The sequence below is a fragment of the Camellia sinensis genome, chromosome 13, assembly GCF_055761805.1.
Source record: "Camellia sinensis isolate YWXY chromosome 13, ASM5576180v1, whole genome shotgun sequence".
NCBI lineage: Eukaryota > Viridiplantae > Streptophyta > Magnoliopsida > Ericales > Theaceae > Camellia > Camellia sinensis.
Genome location: NC_138973.1, coordinates 42,270,517 through 42,276,312, shown reverse-complemented (window position 1 = coordinate 42,276,312; position 5,796 = coordinate 42,270,517).

Below are 5,796 nucleotides of genomic sequence, written 5' to 3'. Positions count from 1 at the left end.
CTCCTCCTTCTGGATCAAAGGGATCTTCGCCATGAGTCATAAATGTTCTGCCCTCTGGATCGAGAGCACTTCCATAGTAAACTTGCTCACCCTCTGGCTCGAGGATGTCGTCCAGATAACAGTCATCGTCATCGAGATTAGCGATAGCCTCGATCATTGGGCCTTCATAAGCTATCATAGCAACATTCTTGCCCTTGTCTCGGTGTTGAGGATATGGTTGTTCTCGGATGTCTTGAGTCCCTCGCTTTTTGAACCTCAATTCGTCTGCCTCGACTTTATCTCTGAAGATTTTCCTGAGAGTCCAACACTTCTCTGTCGGATGTTTCAATGTACGATGGTAGACACAAAATTCAGGGCTCTCACGGTCCTTTTTTGATGGCATTTCTTCAACATAAGGCAATTTTAGCTCTCCGTCAGCCACCCATTCCTTAACTAGAGCTTTCACTTCCTCGATTCCACATGGATAAGAAACATTCCCCTTTTCACCATTATATTGCTTTCTTTTCTGGCCTCTATGACCTCCTCCTTGTGAATTTCGGGTATCCGGGGCAGAGGCAGCAGCAACGATAGGTCCACGAGATGACTTGAAACTAGTCTTGTAACTGGCTTTAAATCCGGACTCCTGAGCCTGAGGAATGCTAATGTTCCGAGCTGCTTCTATTAATGCCGAGAAGGTGGGTAGCTTGTGGTTAACTAGAAATATTTTGTACCTGCTCAATGCCCCTTCTAGACAAATTTGAACCAGATAACTCTCCTCAACTGCTTCATGACAATCCACGGCCTTGTCCTGAAACCTTTTGACGTAGTCAAGGATGTCTTCACTTTCTTGTTGCTTCTCTTTACACAATGTAAGTGTGGTCACCTTCTCCGCCACTTGAAAGAACTTGGAGTGGAATTTGTTAACCATTTCCTCCCAACTTCGGACAGAGTTTGGGGCCAAATTAACATACCAACTATATGCTCGGTCGGTGAGGGACTTAGAGAATTCTCTCAGTCGGAGGACGTGGTTTGAACCATGAATACCTAGAGTCTCGATGAATCGCACAACATGTTCTCGGGCATTTCCTTGTTTGCCGTCGAACTTGATGAACTTCGGCACTGTATACCCCTCAGGGTATGGATAGCTCAGCATCTCAATGGGGTAAGGCGGCTTGACGTCTGGATCAGGCAAAGAGGGTAAGGTCCTCTTGCCCCGTTCGAGATCGAACATGGCCTGCACATCGGCGAGAGTGAGAAACTGTTGAGGGAGAGAGTTTGATGGTGGTATTCCCGGGACTTGGCTTATGTACCCGAAGATTGAGCTAGGGGCGTCTTGGCCATTCTGGTGCTGCGAATTCATCATTGGTGAGGACATTTGACGATACTGGCCATCAGCGCCTATAGACAAGCCAGTTGGTGATGGGATATTGAATTGAGGCCCATAGAGTCCACCGCACGGCGCCGCTATACCGGGTTGTGCTTGCAGATTTGTTGTCGGCACCAAAGGAGGCCCGCTTGGTGCTTGGGTAACATTTATTGATGGCGTAACAAGATTAGGTACGGGCAGAGCTCCCTTTTGCGCCATCATGCTCCTTATGTTTTCCTGGACACCAACAGTCGTCGGAGCGCCATTCATTACACCAGAAACTCCCCTAGTCACCATTGGATCTTGGCTCGGCACGCCATGGAGCCCGGGCATGGGCAAACTGCTGCCGCCTACTGTGGTTTGAGCATGTGTTACTGTGGCCGTGTTGCCATGAGCCATAGGCTGATTGGGGCCTACTTCTCCTTGGATTTGATTTTGCGCTCCGGCGGGAATAACTCCGCCACCAGTTTGATTTCCGTTTGGCGCCGGTGCAAAGTTAGAACTCACCACCAACATGGTGTGAGTGAGATTCTGAAGAGTGGTAAGAATCTCTTGCTGAGTATTTTGAAGTCCTTGAATGGCTTCAAGTAAAAGTGGTTGATCTGGAGCCATGGTTCTGTCATCACCACCATTAGAGGATCCTTGTTGGTGAACTTCATCTTCTCCCGCCATCCTTGTTGGAGTTGTGTGGATTCCAGATCTCGTTGAGACCATTAACCAATCCGCCTCCCCAGCAGAGTCGCCAAAATGTAGGAGAGGGTTCAAGAAAAGAGTTGGAAAATTCGAAGATCTTCAAAGATCCTTGAAGAACAACTTCGAATTCTCTAGAATATGATGAGAGGCTTAGATTCTTCAATAATCTCAACTTGGGAACACAACAACAAAGGAGATGATGGAGATAAGAGATTGGGTGAAGAAGAAGGCAAAATGGCTAGAGAATAGAATAATGGCAAGGCTCTCCCATTGATCTCCCACTTTCGCTCTCAAGGTTGATAATGGAGAAGGGAAATTAGTTCTTTCCCAAGAGTTAAAAATCTCCAAAATCCGTCCCTTGTAAAGCTATGGGTGGGTGCTATTTATAGGCACCTCATGATGTAGGATGGAGCCCATGTGCAAGGCACATGGGGGATATTCTCTCTAACCACTTTGTCCGAGGAGGTGACCTCTCCGAGGAGGTGACTTCTCCGAGGATGAGAAAACCCCGAAGAGGAGATCACTCCCTCGGCGAACCCTTCTTCTTAGCCACACCTAACCTATGATCCCCAATCATCCCAAAGGGTCAGGGGTAGTCCCAGAGGACGTCCTGCCGCAAAATATTGCCGAGTCTCATGGACCCCCCGAGGTCGTGCCACCTCGACCCGGGTATAGGCTAGTTTAACCGAAGAGTGAATTTATCTCCACTCACCGTCCTCGGGATCGGGTCCTTTGTTCGAACTCCATTACGCCCATCGTTCTGGTGCGTAGATCCCGGAAAGCTCCGAGCCCGCAAGTGTTCTGGGACTCATTAACGGAGCGACTTCTAGATTGCGTCTGAATCCGTTCGAAGCCAAGTACTTCGGATCTCTAGATTCGTGTGTCCGAATCCTTTCGAGTCCGAGTGCCTCGGATCTCTAGGCTTGCTTAATACCCTTTCGAGTCCGGGCCCGAGTAAGTCTCTAGGTTCGTGGACCCGAACCCTTTCGAGGCTTACAGCGATTCAATCCGTTTGATGGCGATAAATCTAGGCCCACCGATTCTTGGACTTGCGATAAATTCGGGCCCACTAATCTTGGGCTATTGGGCCTAAATAATTTAGTGGGCTGAAATTAGCCCCTCTTACACACTTTGGCAAACAATCTTCAATTTATAGAACAGAACAAATATAAAAATATAAATAACTCAGATGCAATTTACCAAACAATCTTTTATTTATAGAACACAACAAATATACTGTTGACAACTGATATTTGGTGTTCTTGATGCACTATAACGTGACAAACGTACGCACACGAGCTTTGAGCAAAGTTTAGGCATGTCCTCCGTAGATTACCTGCAGGTTCTCGCCATCACCCTCATCAATGTCAATTACAAATTCATCATTAGAATGAAATTCAAGCACAGGAGGGGTGGTAGTAGTTTGTTGTTGTTGATGGGTTTGGGTGGTGGGGGTGGTGCATGTTATAAGAAGGGCTGGTATTGGCATTGCTTGCAATGAGCGGTTTAGCATGCTGCACAGGACGCCTGAACATGGGGAGATCCAGATGCAGATGCAAAACATATAGGCGACCCGAAAGACTGACGGTGGACACAAGTAGGAGGCTAACAACGAAGCAAGTTTCACCAACAACGGAATTGAAATTCTCAAATCTATTTGGTACGTGTTCATCTCTCTGTCTCTCTGTCTCTCTCTGTCTCTCTCCTACAAGCAAAATGAAGTGTATATATACACTGTTTTTGTGTTTTGGTAAGAGCTAAAACGTGTCTCCTAAAAAAAAAAAACGTGTCTCGTAAAAACGAGTGTTATTAAACAAAATTAAATAATTGCCATTTTCTCGAATTTCTAAAAATACCGTGAAATCTCCTGAAAACGACTATTATTAAATAAAATTAAATAATTTCCATTTTCTCAAATTTCTAAATACAGTACAGTCTTTTCAGAAGATTTTATTTGGTTTCAGTTTTAAAATTTGCCTTTCAGAATTTTTTTTTTTCATTTTCTATATATATATTTTTTGTTTTCACAGATTTTTTTAATATTTTAAGTAATTTTTTTTTAATTTTTAGACACACCTAATATAAATACACTTAAAAAGTATAATATTTGTGAAAAAATCTTTGAAAAATTCATTAAATACCAAAAATATAAAAAATATAAAAATTTAGTACATTTTCATATTTTTGTGTATTTATTAATTTTTAAAGTATTTTTACACAAATATTTTACTATTTAGATGTATCTAAGTAAGGTACATCTAAAAAAATAAAAAAATTATTTAAAATTTAAAAAATATTCACTAAAAAAAATACAAAAAAAAAATCAAGTTTTAAAAAACTGGGACCAAACATACTACAGTATTCTAATTATTTAGGTTATTAAATTGTTATTATTATATGAAGACAAGTAAAGAAAATAGGTATGTATTTTATTTTTCTCAAATAAGTCTTAGAATTGTAACACTAATACACAGAATTAAAAAATAAAATAAAATAAATATGCGCTCCAAATGTACATAATTTTGTTTAGATACTACGGGGTGTTTTTGTAAGATGCTTAAAGACTAACTTTTGGCTTTTAACTAATTTTTTGACTTTTGTGAAAAATGATTTGAAAAATTAATAAAAAATTACTTTTTTGTTTTTTGAATTAATATTTATTTATAATATCACATCACAATAAAATGATCGAAATACTTCACTCAACTTAAGAAATTTACTGCTTGACCTTTTTTTGGCTCATTTAACTCCTTGTTGGAACAAGGATGGTTACTCATGTAATTTCACGCGTTTTGCAAACTTTCCAAATATCCATCCACCTTTTGTAGCTAGCTGAGGAAAAAAATTTGCTGCAAAAACGCAGCTTTATTGCCAAAAGACCAATTTTTTGAGCAAGGATCCTATCCTTTGAATCCTCTACTTAATTTCGTACTTGATGGGTCATTGGATCAATTTTTGGTTCGAATTTTAATGATTCGAACCGTTCACATTTTAAAATTTGTTATATATATTATACCTGTAAAAAATCAAATCGATCGGATATCAAAAATTAAGTGAACTAAAAGTGTTATTAAACAATAAAACTGTTTATTAAATTTTTTTAATAAATGGTTTTTAGTTCTTCCAATATTCGATCAATTTGACTTTTTACAGGTATGATGTACATGACAAATTCTAAAATGTGAACAGTTTTGATCATCGAAATTGAGTCCAAAAGTGAATCCAATGGCCCATCAAATAGAGAGTCAAGTAGAAAAGTCAATGAGGAATCCTGCTCCAATTTTTTAGGCTGCGTTTTTGCTGCCAAAATGCAGCATTTATGTGGGTGTTTGGGAAGTTTCTATTTTAGTAGGCTATTTAGTTTTTGGCTATTTTAGGAGACTAAATTTTTTATTTTTGGGAATGTAACGCCCTCAAAATGATACATATAAACCAATCATTTATGACATCCATAGACATAAGAGAATAAAATATCTTTTCATTTATCAGAGTATTCAGTACAAAATATCACATGTTGACAACAAAAGTAAATGCCCCTCGGGCTTATAACTTTCCAAGTCAATACTTGGTTGCAACAAAAGAGAGTTCTAACTCTTAACATATTATGCCCTTGGCCTAAAGTACATGTAATACAAAAAGGTAACTATAAAAAAAATAAGCCTTCAGCTTCAAAATCTCCCAAACTACATTTTTGGAGGCGGCATATCACCTGTACCTGAAAAATGATGTCCCATATAGGGTGAGCCAAAACTCAGTAG